At 45.2% G+C, this 15,601-nt stretch overlaps 12 non-coding genes across 12 annotated transcripts; all 12 read right to left on the bottom strand.

Moving 5' to 3' along the window:
* Positions 1-244: 244 nt before the first annotated feature.
* On the bottom strand, positions 245-435 carry LOC141239358 (U2 spliceosomal RNA). Its single transcript, XR_012304759.1, has one exon. It is a non-coding gene; the product is annotated as a U2 spliceosomal RNA (small nuclear RNA).
* A 1,118-nt stretch (positions 436-1,553) lies between these two features.
* Positions 1,554-1,744, bottom strand: LOC141239347 (U2 spliceosomal RNA). The gene has a single exon (XR_012304748.1). It is a non-coding gene; the product is annotated as a U2 spliceosomal RNA (small nuclear RNA).
* A 1,118-nt stretch (positions 1,745-2,862) lies between these two features.
* On the bottom strand, positions 2,863-3,053 carry LOC141239335 (U2 spliceosomal RNA). Its single transcript, XR_012304737.1, has one exon. It is a non-coding gene; the product is annotated as a U2 spliceosomal RNA (small nuclear RNA).
* Positions 3,054-4,171: 1,118 nt separating this feature from the next.
* On the bottom strand, positions 4,172-4,362 carry LOC141239324 (U2 spliceosomal RNA). Its single transcript, XR_012304726.1, has one exon. It is a non-coding gene; the product is annotated as a U2 spliceosomal RNA (small nuclear RNA).
* Positions 4,363-5,480: 1,118 nt separating this feature from the next.
* Positions 5,481-5,671, bottom strand: LOC141239313 (U2 spliceosomal RNA). Its single transcript, XR_012304715.1, has one exon. It is a non-coding gene; the product is annotated as a U2 spliceosomal RNA (small nuclear RNA).
* Positions 5,672-6,789: 1,118 nt separating this feature from the next.
* On the bottom strand, positions 6,790-6,980 carry LOC141239301 (U2 spliceosomal RNA). The gene has a single exon (XR_012304703.1). It is a non-coding gene; the product is annotated as a U2 spliceosomal RNA (small nuclear RNA).
* Positions 6,981-8,098: 1,118 nt separating this feature from the next.
* Positions 8,099-8,289, bottom strand: LOC141239290 (U2 spliceosomal RNA). Its single transcript, XR_012304692.1, has one exon. It is a non-coding gene; the product is annotated as a U2 spliceosomal RNA (small nuclear RNA).
* A 1,118-nt stretch (positions 8,290-9,407) lies between these two features.
* On the bottom strand, positions 9,408-9,598 carry LOC141239278 (U2 spliceosomal RNA). Its single transcript, XR_012304681.1, has one exon. It is a non-coding gene; the product is annotated as a U2 spliceosomal RNA (small nuclear RNA).
* Positions 9,599-10,716: 1,118 nt separating this feature from the next.
* On the bottom strand, positions 10,717-10,907 carry LOC141239267 (U2 spliceosomal RNA). The gene has a single exon (XR_012304670.1). It is a non-coding gene; the product is annotated as a U2 spliceosomal RNA (small nuclear RNA).
* A 1,118-nt stretch (positions 10,908-12,025) lies between these two features.
* LOC141239255 (U2 spliceosomal RNA) lies at positions 12,026-12,216 on the bottom strand. Its single transcript, XR_012304659.1, has one exon. It is a non-coding gene; the product is annotated as a U2 spliceosomal RNA (small nuclear RNA).
* A 1,118-nt stretch (positions 12,217-13,334) lies between these two features.
* Positions 13,335-13,525, bottom strand: LOC141239244 (U2 spliceosomal RNA). The gene has a single exon (XR_012304648.1). It is a non-coding gene; the product is annotated as a U2 spliceosomal RNA (small nuclear RNA).
* A 1,118-nt stretch (positions 13,526-14,643) lies between these two features.
* Positions 14,644-14,834, bottom strand: LOC141239233 (U2 spliceosomal RNA). The gene has a single exon (XR_012304637.1). It is a non-coding gene; the product is annotated as a U2 spliceosomal RNA (small nuclear RNA).
* Between the last annotated feature and the right edge of the window lie 767 nt (positions 14,835-15,601).

Genomic DNA, 15,601 nt, shown 5'->3' with positions numbered 1-15,601 from the left:
AAGGAAGTAGAAAGGGAGAGCTAGAAAGATAGCATTGCATCACATTACATGGCAATGCAATGCACAGTTGCTGAAGTTGAACCAAAATGAGCTTGTAATCTGGCTTCTGCAACTTTGAACATGAAAAATCCAATGAGGAGAAGAAAAGCAGAGCCAAAGAGTCCATCCCAAAATCCGACAAACAAGCAAAATGAACAAAAAACATTGAATTCAATTCTTTCTGATTTTAGAAACTGCATTAAAGAAGGGGTGCACCGGTCCTGGAGATACTGCAATACCAGGTCAATGCGTGGAGTGGACAGAGCAAGCTCTTTTTCCATCTCCCTGTTCTAAAAATCCATTTAATATATGGTCCCCAGATAGGGGACGTATCAGATATTAAACTGATAAGAACAGATACTACACTTGATCTTAGCCAAAAGGCCGAGAAGCGATAACCAGAATTGGTTTCAAACTACGGAGCCACCCAAGGATCCTAAAAAGTCCATTTGTGGAGATGAGCTCCTGGACTCCCGTTAAGAAGACATGTTGTCAACCTCTAGATCCCTTACATGCCTGCACTTTTCGGCTTGCTGCTGCTGCAATCCACGCGTTTTAGATCTGCATAACTCCACCTCTTTAAACACAGCACCTTCACCCCCTGCTGTTCCCACCCGCCTCAACACCGTTGGAAGGGAGGAGAACCAATTAAGGCGGGGGGTGGGGTGGAACGAGCAGCTGTCTACCCTTAGCAGGAGGGCTCCTGATTACATACCTCTCCTGCTGCTGCTGCTGCTGCTGGCTGTCCAGCAGCAGACTGAAGGTGGCTGCTGCTGTGCACAGGTATATAAAGGCTCAGAGCCTATTATGACACGCGCAGCCAGCGTTCCATTGCCACATTCCATCTACTGCAGGCAGGATACCTGGCTGGCTGAATGTCGCTGAGAAGCTCACAGAGACCGCCATAAGCAACAGTTTAACAGAATGCCACAGACTAATCAACCAAACTTTTTGGGTTGGGTTCTCTTTTATAGTCTGCAGGCATTAAATGAAAGAAGTCAGTGTTCCAGCAGAAGGAGACAACGTTTCAGAAAAGGCATTGTAGCAAACCAAAAAAGAAATTTTAAGCGCAGCAGTGTAACCAGCGCACATACCTGTTAGCTCGGGTGAGTTTAAAAGGCTGCTGTTGATAACAAGGGCATTTGCTAAATAGATGGTGTGTGTGCAACAATATACTGAAAGGTCAATTATATTGTGCAGCTTATCTCACCACCTGTAGTTATTTAGGTGAAAGCTCCAAAATGCTTGCCTAATATGTCTGTTTATCCAAAAGGAAGTAGAAAGGGAGAGCTAGAAAGATAGCATTGCATCACATTACATGGCAATGCAATGCACAGTTGCTGAAGTTGAACCAAAATGAGCTTGTAATCTGGCTTCTGCAACTTTGAACATGAAAAATCCAATGAGGAGAAGAAAAGCAGAGCCAAAGAGTCCATCCCAAAATCCGACAAACAAGCAAAATGAACAAAAAACATTGAATTCAATTCTTTCTGATTTTAGAAACTGCATTAAAGAAGGGGTGCACCGGTCCTGGAGATACTGCAATACCAGGTCAATGCGTGGAGTGGACAGAGCAAGCTCTTTTTCCATCTCCCTGTTCTAAAAATCCATTTAATATATGGTCCCCAGATAGGGGACGTATCAGATATTAAACTGATAAGAACAGATACTACACTTGATCTTAGCCAAAAGGCCGAGAAGCGATAACCAGAATTGGTTTCAAACTACGGAGCCACCCAAGGATCCTAAAAAGTCCATTTGTGGAGATGAGCTCCTGGACTCCCGTTAAGAAGACATGTTGTCAACCTCTAGATCCCTTACATGCCTGCACTTTTCGGCTTGCTGCTGCTGCAATCCACGCGTTTTAGATCTGCATAACTCCACCTCTTTAAACACAGCACCTTCACCCCCTGCTGTTCCCACCCGCCTCAACACCGTTGGAAGGGAGGAGAACCAATTAAGGCGGGGGGTGGGGTGGAACGAGCAGCTGTCTACCCTTAGCAGGAGGGCTCCTGATTACATACCTCTCCTGCTGCTGCTGCTGCTGCTGGCTGTCCAGCAGCAGACTGAAGGTGGCTGCTGCTGTGCACAGGTATATAAAGGCTCAGAGCCTATTATGACACGCGCAGCCAGCGTTCCATTGCCACATTCCATCTACTGCAGGCAGGATACCTGGCTGGCTGAATGTCGCTGAGAAGCTCACAGAGACCGCCATAAGCAACAGTTTAACAGAATGCCACAGACTAATCAACCAAACTTTTTGGGTTGGGTTCTCTTTTATAGTCTGCAGGCATTAAATGAAAGAAGTCAGTGTTCCAGCAGAAGGAGACAACGTTTCAGAAAAGGCATTGTAGCAAACCAAAAAAGAAATTTTAAGCGCAGCAGTGTAACCAGCGCACATACCTGTTAGCTCGGGTGAGTTTAAAAGGCTGCTGTTGATAACAAGGGCATTTGCTAAATAGATGGTGTGTGTGCAACAATATACTGAAAGGTCAATTATATTGTGCAGCTTATCTCACCACCTGTAGTTATTTAGGTGAAAGCTCCAAAATGCTTGCCTAATATGTCTGTTTATCCAAAAGGAAGTAGAAAGGGAGAGCTAGAAAGATAGCATTGCATCACATTACATGGCAATGCAATGCACAGTTGCTGAAGTTGAACCAAAATGAGCTTGTAATCTGGCTTCTGCAACTTTGAACATGAAAAATCCAATGAGGAGAAGAAAAGCAGAGCCAAAGAGTCCATCCCAAAATCCGACAAACAAGCAAAATGAACAAAAAACATTGAATTCAATTCTTTCTGATTTTAGAAACTGCATTAAAGAAGGGGTGCACCGGTCCTGGAGATACTGCAATACCAGGTCAATGCGTGGAGTGGACAGAGCAAGCTCTTTTTCCATCTCCCTGTTCTAAAAATCCATTTAATATATGGTCCCCAGATAGGGGACGTATCAGATATTAAACTGATAAGAACAGATACTACACTTGATCTTAGCCAAAAGGCCGAGAAGCGATAACCAGAATTGGTTTCAAACTACGGAGCCACCCAAGGATCCTAAAAAGTCCATTTGTGGAGATGAGCTCCTGGACTCCCGTTAAGAAGACATGTTGTCAACCTCTAGATCCCTTACATGCCTGCACTTTTCGGCTTGCTGCTGCTGCAATCCACGCGTTTTAGATCTGCATAACTCCACCTCTTTAAACACAGCACCTTCACCCCCTGCTGTTCCCACCCGCCTCAACACCGTTGGAAGGGAGGAGAACCAATTAAGGCGGGGGGTGGGGTGGAACGAGCAGCTGTCTACCCTTAGCAGGAGGGCTCCTGATTACATACCTCTCCTGCTGCTGCTGCTGCTGCTGGCTGTCCAGCAGCAGACTGAAGGTGGCTGCTGCTGTGCACAGGTATATAAAGGCTCAGAGCCTATTATGACACGCGCAGCCAGCGTTCCATTGCCACATTCCATCTACTGCAGGCAGGATACCTGGCTGGCTGAATGTCGCTGAGAAGCTCACAGAGACCGCCATAAGCAACAGTTTAACAGAATGCCACAGACTAATCAACCAAACTTTTTGGGTTGGGTTCTCTTTTATAGTCTGCAGGCATTAAATGAAAGAAGTCAGTGTTCCAGCAGAAGGAGACAACGTTTCAGAAAAGGCATTGTAGCAAACCAAAAAAGAAATTTTAAGCGCAGCAGTGTAACCAGCGCACATACCTGTTAGCTCGGGTGAGTTTAAAAGGCTGCTGTTGATAACAAGGGCATTTGCTAAATAGATGGTGTGTGTGCAACAATATACTGAAAGGTCAATTATATTGTGCAGCTTATCTCACCACCTGTAGTTATTTAGGTGAAAGCTCCAAAATGCTTGCCTAATATGTCTGTTTATCCAAAAGGAAGTAGAAAGGGAGAGCTAGAAAGATAGCATTGCATCACATTACATGGCAATGCAATGCACAGTTGCTGAAGTTGAACCAAAATGAGCTTGTAATCTGGCTTCTGCAACTTTGAACATGAAAAATCCAATGAGGAGAAGAAAAGCAGAGCCAAAGAGTCCATCCCAAAATCCGACAAACAAGCAAAATGAACAAAAAACATTGAATTCAATTCTTTCTGATTTTAGAAACTGCATTAAAGAAGGGGTGCACCGGTCCTGGAGATACTGCAATACCAGGTCAATGCGTGGAGTGGACAGAGCAAGCTCTTTTTCCATCTCCCTGTTCTAAAAATCCATTTAATATATGGTCCCCAGATAGGGGACGTATCAGATATTAAACTGATAAGAACAGATACTACACTTGATCTTAGCCAAAAGGCCGAGAAGCGATAACCAGAATTGGTTTCAAACTACGGAGCCACCCAAGGATCCTAAAAAGTCCATTTGTGGAGATGAGCTCCTGGACTCCCGTTAAGAAGACATGTTGTCAACCTCTAGATCCCTTACATGCCTGCACTTTTCGGCTTGCTGCTGCTGCAATCCACGCGTTTTAGATCTGCATAACTCCACCTCTTTAAACACAGCACCTTCACCCCCTGCTGTTCCCACCCGCCTCAACACCGTTGGAAGGGAGGAGAACCAATTAAGGCGGGGGGTGGGGTGGAACGAGCAGCTGTCTACCCTTAGCAGGAGGGCTCCTGATTACATACCTCTCCTGCTGCTGCTGCTGCTGCTGGCTGTCCAGCAGCAGACTGAAGGTGGCTGCTGCTGTGCACAGGTATATAAAGGCTCAGAGCCTATTATGACACGCGCAGCCAGCGTTCCATTGCCACATTCCATCTACTGCAGGCAGGATACCTGGCTGGCTGAATGTCGCTGAGAAGCTCACAGAGACCGCCATAAGCAACAGTTTAACAGAATGCCACAGACTAATCAACCAAACTTTTTGGGTTGGGTTCTCTTTTATAGTCTGCAGGCATTAAATGAAAGAAGTCAGTGTTCCAGCAGAAGGAGACAACGTTTCAGAAAAGGCATTGTAGCAAACCAAAAAAGAAATTTTAAGCGCAGCAGTGTAACCAGCGCACATACCTGTTAGCTCGGGTGAGTTTAAAAGGCTGCTGTTGATAACAAGGGCATTTGCTAAATAGATGGTGTGTGTGCAACAATATACTGAAAGGTCAATTATATTGTGCAGCTTATCTCACCACCTGTAGTTATTTAGGTGAAAGCTCCAAAATGCTTGCCTAATATGTCTGTTTATCCAAAAGGAAGTAGAAAGGGAGAGCTAGAAAGATAGCATTGCATCACATTACATGGCAATGCAATGCACAGTTGCTGAAGTTGAACCAAAATGAGCTTGTAATCTGGCTTCTGCAACTTTGAACATGAAAAATCCAATGAGGAGAAGAAAAGCAGAGCCAAAGAGTCCATCCCAAAATCCGACAAACAAGCAAAATGAACAAAAAACATTGAATTCAATTCTTTCTGATTTTAGAAACTGCATTAAAGAAGGGGTGCACCGGTCCTGGAGATACTGCAATACCAGGTCAATGCGTGGAGTGGACAGAGCAAGCTCTTTTTCCATCTCCCTGTTCTAAAAATCCATTTAATATATGGTCCCCAGATAGGGGACGTATCAGATATTAAACTGATAAGAACAGATACTACACTTGATCTTAGCCAAAAGGCCGAGAAGCGATAACCAGAATTGGTTTCAAACTACGGAGCCACCCAAGGATCCTAAAAAGTCCATTTGTGGAGATGAGCTCCTGGACTCCCGTTAAGAAGACATGTTGTCAACCTCTAGATCCCTTACATGCCTGCACTTTTCGGCTTGCTGCTGCTGCAATCCACGCGTTTTAGATCTGCATAACTCCACCTCTTTAAACACAGCACCTTCACCCCCTGCTGTTCCCACCCGCCTCAACACCGTTGGAAGGGAGGAGAACCAATTAAGGCGGGGGGTGGGGTGGAACGAGCAGCTGTCTACCCTTAGCAGGAGGGCTCCTGATTACATACCTCTCCTGCTGCTGCTGCTGCTGCTGGCTGTCCAGCAGCAGACTGAAGGTGGCTGCTGCTGTGCACAGGTATATAAAGGCTCAGAGCCTATTATGACACGCGCAGCCAGCGTTCCATTGCCACATTCCATCTACTGCAGGCAGGATACCTGGCTGGCTGAATGTCGCTGAGAAGCTCACAGAGACCGCCATAAGCAACAGTTTAACAGAATGCCACAGACTAATCAACCAAACTTTTTGGGTTGGGTTCTCTTTTATAGTCTGCAGGCATTAAATGAAAGAAGTCAGTGTTCCAGCAGAAGGAGACAACGTTTCAGAAAAGGCATTGTAGCAAACCAAAAAAGAAATTTTAAGCGCAGCAGTGTAACCAGCGCACATACCTGTTAGCTCGGGTGAGTTTAAAAGGCTGCTGTTGATAACAAGGGCATTTGCTAAATAGATGGTGTGTGTGCAACAATATACTGAAAGGTCAATTATATTGTGCAGCTTATCTCACCACCTGTAGTTATTTAGGTGAAAGCTCCAAAATGCTTGCCTAATATGTCTGTTTATCCAAAAGGAAGTAGAAAGGGAGAGCTAGAAAGATAGCATTGCATCACATTACATGGCAATGCAATGCACAGTTGCTGAAGTTGAACCAAAATGAGCTTGTAATCTGGCTTCTGCAACTTTGAACATGAAAAATCCAATGAGGAGAAGAAAAGCAGAGCCAAAGAGTCCATCCCAAAATCCGACAAACAAGCAAAATGAACAAAAAACATTGAATTCAATTCTTTCTGATTTTAGAAACTGCATTAAAGAAGGGGTGCACCGGTCCTGGAGATACTGCAATACCAGGTCAATGCGTGGAGTGGACAGAGCAAGCTCTTTTTCCATCTCCCTGTTCTAAAAATCCATTTAATATATGGTCCCCAGATAGGGGACGTATCAGATATTAAACTGATAAGAACAGATACTACACTTGATCTTAGCCAAAAGGCCGAGAAGCGATAACCAGAATTGGTTTCAAACTACGGAGCCACCCAAGGATCCTAAAAAGTCCATTTGTGGAGATGAGCTCCTGGACTCCCGTTAAGAAGACATGTTGTCAACCTCTAGATCCCTTACATGCCTGCACTTTTCGGCTTGCTGCTGCTGCAATCCACGCGTTTTAGATCTGCATAACTCCACCTCTTTAAACACAGCACCTTCACCCCCTGCTGTTCCCACCCGCCTCAACACCGTTGGAAGGGAGGAGAACCAATTAAGGCGGGGGGTGGGGTGGAACGAGCAGCTGTCTACCCTTAGCAGGAGGGCTCCTGATTACATACCTCTCCTGCTGCTGCTGCTGCTGCTGGCTGTCCAGCAGCAGACTGAAGGTGGCTGCTGCTGTGCACAGGTATATAAAGGCTCAGAGCCTATTATGACACGCGCAGCCAGCGTTCCATTGCCACATTCCATCTACTGCAGGCAGGATACCTGGCTGGCTGAATGTCGCTGAGAAGCTCACAGAGACCGCCATAAGCAACAGTTTAACAGAATGCCACAGACTAATCAACCAAACTTTTTGGGTTGGGTTCTCTTTTATAGTCTGCAGGCATTAAATGAAAGAAGTCAGTGTTCCAGCAGAAGGAGACAACGTTTCAGAAAAGGCATTGTAGCAAACCAAAAAAGAAATTTTAAGCGCAGCAGTGTAACCAGCGCACATACCTGTTAGCTCGGGTGAGTTTAAAAGGCTGCTGTTGATAACAAGGGCATTTGCTAAATAGATGGTGTGTGTGCAACAATATACTGAAAGGTCAATTATATTGTGCAGCTTATCTCACCACCTGTAGTTATTTAGGTGAAAGCTCCAAAATGCTTGCCTAATATGTCTGTTTATCCAAAAGGAAGTAGAAAGGGAGAGCTAGAAAGATAGCATTGCATCACATTACATGGCAATGCAATGCACAGTTGCTGAAGTTGAACCAAAATGAGCTTGTAATCTGGCTTCTGCAACTTTGAACATGAAAAATCCAATGAGGAGAAGAAAAGCAGAGCCAAAGAGTCCATCCCAAAATCCGACAAACAAGCAAAATGAACAAAAAACATTGAATTCAATTCTTTCTGATTTTAGAAACTGCATTAAAGAAGGGGTGCACCGGTCCTGGAGATACTGCAATACCAGGTCAATGCGTGGAGTGGACAGAGCAAGCTCTTTTTCCATCTCCCTGTTCTAAAAATCCATTTAATATATGGTCCCCAGATAGGGGACGTATCAGATATTAAACTGATAAGAACAGATACTACACTTGATCTTAGCCAAAAGGCCGAGAAGCGATAACCAGAATTGGTTTCAAACTACGGAGCCACCCAAGGATCCTAAAAAGTCCATTTGTGGAGATGAGCTCCTGGACTCCCGTTAAGAAGACATGTTGTCAACCTCTAGATCCCTTACATGCCTGCACTTTTCGGCTTGCTGCTGCTGCAATCCACGCGTTTTAGATCTGCATAACTCCACCTCTTTAAACACAGCACCTTCACCCCCTGCTGTTCCCACCCGCCTCAACACCGTTGGAAGGGAGGAGAACCAATTAAGGCGGGGGGTGGGGTGGAACGAGCAGCTGTCTACCCTTAGCAGGAGGGCTCCTGATTACATACCTCTCCTGCTGCTGCTGCTGCTGCTGGCTGTCCAGCAGCAGACTGAAGGTGGCTGCTGCTGTGCACAGGTATATAAAGGCTCAGAGCCTATTATGACACGCGCAGCCAGCGTTCCATTGCCACATTCCATCTACTGCAGGCAGGATACCTGGCTGGCTGAATGTCGCTGAGAAGCTCACAGAGACCGCCATAAGCAACAGTTTAACAGAATGCCACAGACTAATCAACCAAACTTTTTGGGTTGGGTTCTCTTTTATAGTCTGCAGGCATTAAATGAAAGAAGTCAGTGTTCCAGCAGAAGGAGACAACGTTTCAGAAAAGGCATTGTAGCAAACCAAAAAAGAAATTTTAAGCGCAGCAGTGTAACCAGCGCACATACCTGTTAGCTCGGGTGAGTTTAAAAGGCTGCTGTTGATAACAAGGGCATTTGCTAAATAGATGGTGTGTGTGCAACAATATACTGAAAGGTCAATTATATTGTGCAGCTTATCTCACCACCTGTAGTTATTTAGGTGAAAGCTCCAAAATGCTTGCCTAATATGTCTGTTTATCCAAAAGGAAGTAGAAAGGGAGAGCTAGAAAGATAGCATTGCATCACATTACATGGCAATGCAATGCACAGTTGCTGAAGTTGAACCAAAATGAGCTTGTAATCTGGCTTCTGCAACTTTGAACATGAAAAATCCAATGAGGAGAAGAAAAGCAGAGCCAAAGAGTCCATCCCAAAATCCGACAAACAAGCAAAATGAACAAAAAACATTGAATTCAATTCTTTCTGATTTTAGAAACTGCATTAAAGAAGGGGTGCACCGGTCCTGGAGATACTGCAATACCAGGTCAATGCGTGGAGTGGACAGAGCAAGCTCTTTTTCCATCTCCCTGTTCTAAAAATCCATTTAATATATGGTCCCCAGATAGGGGACGTATCAGATATTAAACTGATAAGAACAGATACTACACTTGATCTTAGCCAAAAGGCCGAGAAGCGATAACCAGAATTGGTTTCAAACTACGGAGCCACCCAAGGATCCTAAAAAGTCCATTTGTGGAGATGAGCTCCTGGACTCCCGTTAAGAAGACATGTTGTCAACCTCTAGATCCCTTACATGCCTGCACTTTTCGGCTTGCTGCTGCTGCAATCCACGCGTTTTAGATCTGCATAACTCCACCTCTTTAAACACAGCACCTTCACCCCCTGCTGTTCCCACCCGCCTCAACACCGTTGGAAGGGAGGAGAACCAATTAAGGCGGGGGGTGGGGTGGAACGAGCAGCTGTCTACCCTTAGCAGGAGGGCTCCTGATTACATACCTCTCCTGCTGCTGCTGCTGCTGCTGGCTGTCCAGCAGCAGACTGAAGGTGGCTGCTGCTGTGCACAGGTATATAAAGGCTCAGAGCCTATTATGACACGCGCAGCCAGCGTTCCATTGCCACATTCCATCTACTGCAGGCAGGATACCTGGCTGGCTGAATGTCGCTGAGAAGCTCACAGAGACCGCCATAAGCAACAGTTTAACAGAATGCCACAGACTAATCAACCAAACTTTTTGGGTTGGGTTCTCTTTTATAGTCTGCAGGCATTAAATGAAAGAAGTCAGTGTTCCAGCAGAAGGAGACAACGTTTCAGAAAAGGCATTGTAGCAAACCAAAAAAGAAATTTTAAGCGCAGCAGTGTAACCAGCGCACATACCTGTTAGCTCGGGTGAGTTTAAAAGGCTGCTGTTGATAACAAGGGCATTTGCTAAATAGATGGTGTGTGTGCAACAATATACTGAAAGGTCAATTATATTGTGCAGCTTATCTCACCACCTGTAGTTATTTAGGTGAAAGCTCCAAAATGCTTGCCTAATATGTCTGTTTATCCAAAAGGAAGTAGAAAGGGAGAGCTAGAAAGATAGCATTGCATCACATTACATGGCAATGCAATGCACAGTTGCTGAAGTTGAACCAAAATGAGCTTGTAATCTGGCTTCTGCAACTTTGAACATGAAAAATCCAATGAGGAGAAGAAAAGCAGAGCCAAAGAGTCCATCCCAAAATCCGACAAACAAGCAAAATGAACAAAAAACATTGAATTCAATTCTTTCTGATTTTAGAAACTGCATTAAAGAAGGGGTGCACCGGTCCTGGAGATACTGCAATACCAGGTCAATGCGTGGAGTGGACAGAGCAAGCTCTTTTTCCATCTCCCTGTTCTAAAAATCCATTTAATATATGGTCCCCAGATAGGGGACGTATCAGATATTAAACTGATAAGAACAGATACTACACTTGATCTTAGCCAAAAGGCCGAGAAGCGATAACCAGAATTGGTTTCAAACTACGGAGCCACCCAAGGATCCTAAAAAGTCCATTTGTGGAGATGAGCTCCTGGACTCCCGTTAAGAAGACATGTTGTCAACCTCTAGATCCCTTACATGCCTGCACTTTTCGGCTTGCTGCTGCTGCAATCCACGCGTTTTAGATCTGCATAACTCCACCTCTTTAAACACAGCACCTTCACCCCCTGCTGTTCCCACCCGCCTCAACACCGTTGGAAGGGAGGAGAACCAATTAAGGCGGGGGGTGGGGTGGAACGAGCAGCTGTCTACCCTTAGCAGGAGGGCTCCTGATTACATACCTCTCCTGCTGCTGCTGCTGCTGCTGGCTGTCCAGCAGCAGACTGAAGGTGGCTGCTGCTGTGCACAGGTATATAAAGGCTCAGAGCCTATTATGACACGCGCAGCCAGCGTTCCATTGCCACATTCCATCTACTGCAGGCAGGATACCTGGCTGGCTGAATGTCGCTGAGAAGCTCACAGAGACCGCCATAAGCAACAGTTTAACAGAATGCCACAGACTAATCAACCAAACTTTTTGGGTTGGGTTCTCTTTTATAGTCTGCAGGCATTAAATGAAAGAAGTCAGTGTTCCAGCAGAAGGAGACAACGTTTCAGAAAAGGCATTGTAGCAAACCAAAAAAGAAATTTTAAGCGCAGCAGTGTAACCAGCGCACATACCTGTTAGCTCGGGTGAGTTTAAAAGGCTGCTGTTGATAACAAGGGCATTTGCTAAATAGATGGTGTGTGTGCAACAATATACTGAAAGGTCAATTATATTGTGCAGCTTATCTCACCACCTGTAGTTATTTAGGTGAAAGCTCCAAAATGCTTGCCTAATATGTCTGTTTATCCAAAAGGAAGTAGAAAGGGAGAGCTAGAAAGATAGCATTGCATCACATTACATGGCAATGCAATGCACAGTTGCTGAAGTTGAACCAAAATGAGCTTGTAATCTGGCTTCTGCAACTTTGAACATGAAAAATCCAATGAGGAGAAGAAAAGCAGAGCCAAAGAGTCCATCCCAAAATCCGACAAACAAGCAAAATGAACAAAAAACATTGAATTCAATTCTTTCTGATTTTAGAAACTGCATTAAAGAAGGGGTGCACCGGTCCTGGAGATACTGCAATACCAGGTCAATGCGTGGAGTGGACAGAGCAAGCTCTTTTTCCATCTCCCTGTTCTAAAAATCCATTTAATATATGGTCCCCAGATAGGGGACGTATCAGATATTAAACTGATAAGAACAGATACTACACTTGATCTTAGCCAAAAGGCCGAGAAGCGATAACCAGAATTGGTTTCAAACTACGGAGCCACCCAAGGATCCTAAAAAGTCCATTTGTGGAGATGAGCTCCTGGACTCCCGTTAAGAAGACATGTTGTCAACCTCTAGATCCCTTACATGCCTGCACTTTTCGGCTTGCTGCTGCTGCAATCCACGCGTTTTAGATCTGCATAACTCCACCTCTTTAAACACAGCACCTTCACCCCCTGCTGTTCCCACCCGCCTCAACACCGTTGGAAGGGAGGAGAACCAATTAAGGCGGGGGGTGGGGTGGAACGAGCAGCTGTCTACCCTTAGCAGGAGGGCTCCTGATTACATACCTCTCCTGCTGCTGCTGCTGCTGCTGGCTGTCCAGCAGCAGACTGAAGGTGGCTGCTGCTGTGCACAGGTATATAAAGGCTCAGAGCCTATTATGACACGCGCAGCCAGCGTTCCATTGCCACATTCCATCTACTGCAGGCAGGATACCTGGCTGGCTGAATGTCGCTGAGAAGCTCACAGAGACCGCCATAAGCAACAGTTTAACAGAATGCCACAGACTAATCAACCAAACTTTTTGGGTTGGGTTCTCTTTTATAGTCTGCAGGCATTAAATGAAAGAAGTCAGTGTTCCAGCAGAAGGAGACAACGTTTCAGAAAAGGCATTGTAGCAAACCAAAAAAGAAATTTTAAGCGCAGCAGTGTAACCAGCGCACATACCTGTTAGCTCGGGTGAGTTTAAAAGGCTGCTGTTGATAACAAGGGCATTTGCTAAATAGATGGTGTGTGTGCAACAATATACTGAAAGGTCAATTATATTGTGCAGCTTATCTCACCACCTGTAGTTATTTAGGTGAAAGCTCCAAAATGCTTGCCTAATATGTCTGTTTATCCAAAAGGAAGTAGAAAGGGAGAGCTAGAAAGATAGCATTGCATCACATTACATGGCAATGCAATGCACAGTTGCTGAAGTTGAACCAAAATGAGCTTGTAATCTGGCTTCTGCAACTTTGAACATGAAAAATCCAATGAGGAGAAGAAAAGCAGAGCCAAAGAGTCCATCCCAAAATCCGACAAACAAGCAAAATGAACAAAAAACATTGAATTCAATTCTTTCTGATTTTAGAAACTGCATTAAAGAAGGGGTGCACCGGTCCTGGAGATACTGCAATACCAGGTCAATGCGTGGAGTGGACAGAGCAAGCTCTTTTTCCATCTCCCTGTTCTAAAAATCCATTTAATATATGGTCCCCAGATAGGGGACGTATCAGATATTAAACTGATAAGAACAGATACTACACTTGATCTTAGCCAAAAGGCCGAGAAGCGATAACCAGAATTGGTTTCAAACTACGGAGCCACCCAAGGATCCTAAAAAGTCCATTTGTGGAGATGAGCTCCTGGACTCCCGTTAAGAAGACATGTTGTCAACCTCTAGATCCCTTACATGCCTGCACTTTTCGGCTTGCTGCTGCTGCAATCCACGCGTTTTAGATCTGCATAACTCCACCTCTTTAAACACAGCACCTTCACCCCCTGCTGTTCCCACCCGCCTCAACACCGTTGGAAGGGAGGAGAACCAATTAAGGCGGGGGGTGGGGTGGAACGAGCAGCTGTCTACCCTTAGCAGGAGGGCTCCTGATTACATACCTCTCCTGCTGCTGCTGCTGCTGCTGGCTGTCCAGCAGCAGACTGAAGGTGGCTGCTGCTGTGCACAGGTATATAAAGGCTCAGAGCCTATTATGACACGCGCAGCCAGCGTTCCATTGCCACATTCCATCTACTGCAGGCAGGATACCTGGCTGGCTGAATGTCGCTGAGAAGCTCACAGAGACCGCCATAAGCAACAGTTTAACAGAATGCCACAGACTAATCAACCAAACTTTTTGGGTTGGGTTCTCTTTTATAGTCTGCAGGCATTAAATGAAAGAAGTCAGTGTTCCAGCAGAAGGAGACAACGTTTCAGAAAAGGCATTGTAGCAAACCAAAAAAGAAATTTTAAGCGCAGCAGTGTAACCAGCGCACATACCTGTTAGCTCGGGTGAGTTTAAAAGGCTGCTGTTGATAACAAGGGCATTTGCTAAATAGATGGTGTGTGTGCAACAATATACTGAAAGGTCAATTATATTGTGCAGCTTATCTCACCACCTGTAGTTATTTAGGTGAAAGCTCCAAAATGCTTGCCTAATATGTCTGTTTATCCAAAAGGAAGTAGAAAGGGAGAGCTAGAAAGATAGCATTGCATCACATTACATGGCAATGCAATGCACAGTTGCTGAAGTTGAACCAAAATGAGCTTGTAATCTGGCTTCTGCAACTTTGAACATGAAAAATCCAATGAGGAGAAGAAAAGCAGAGCCAAAGAGTCCATCCCAAAATCCGACAAACAAGCAAAATGAACAAAAAACATTGAATTCAATTCTTTCTGATTTTAGAAACTGCATTAAAGAAGGGGTGCACCGGTCCTGGAGATACTGCAATACCAGGTCAATGCGTGGAGTGGACAGAGCAAGCTCTTTTTCCATCTCCCTGTTCTAAAAATCCATTTAATATATGGTCCCCAGATAGGGGACGTATCAGATATTAAACTGATAAGAACAGATACTACACTTGATCTTAGCCAAAAGGCCGAGAAGCGATAACCAGAATTGGTTTCAAACTACGGAGCCACCCAAGGATCCTAAAAAGTCCATTTGTGGAGATGAGCTCCTGGACTCCCGTTAAGAAGACATGTTGTCAACCTCTAGATCCCTTACATGCCTGCACTTTTCGGCTTGCTGCTGCTGCAATCCACGCGTTTTAGATCTGCATAACTCCACCTCTTTAAACACAGCACCTTCACCCCCTGCTGTTCCCACCCGCCTCAACACCGTTGGAAGGGAGGAGAACCAATTAAGGCGGGGGGTGGGGTGGAACGAGCAGCTGTCTACCCTTAGCAGGAGGGCTCCTGATTACATACCTCTCCTGCTGCTGCTGCTGCTGCTGGCTGTCCAGCAGCAGACTGAAGGTGGCTGCTGCTGTGCACAGGTATATAAAGGCTCAGAGCCTATTATGACACGCGCAGCCAGCGTTCCATTGCCACATTCCATCTACTGCAGGCAGGATACCTGGCTGGCTGAATGTCGCTGAGAAGCTCACAGAGACCGCCATAAGCAACAGTTTAACAGAATGCCACAGACTAATCAACCAAACTTTTTGGGTTGGGTTCTCTTTTATAGTCTGCAGGCATTAAATGAAAGAAGTCAGTGTTCCAGCAGAAGGAGACAACGTTTCAGAAAAGGCATTGTAGCAAACCAAAAAAGAAATTTTAAGCGCAGCAGTGTAACCAGCGCACATACCTGTTAGCTCGGGTGAGTTTAAAAGGCTGCTGTTGATAACAAGGGCATTTGCTAAATAGATGGTGTGTG

Source organism: Phyllobates terribilis, unplaced genomic scaffold, assembly GCF_046119375.1.
Source record: "Phyllobates terribilis strain yellow unplaced genomic scaffold, ASM4611937v1 Scaffold_769__1_contigs__length_694716, whole genome shotgun sequence".
Lineage (NCBI taxonomy): Eukaryota > Metazoa > Chordata > Amphibia > Anura > Dendrobatidae > Phyllobates > Phyllobates terribilis.
The sequence above is the reverse complement of the archived record's forward strand: the minus strand, read 5'-3'. Positions and strand labels throughout refer to the sequence as shown.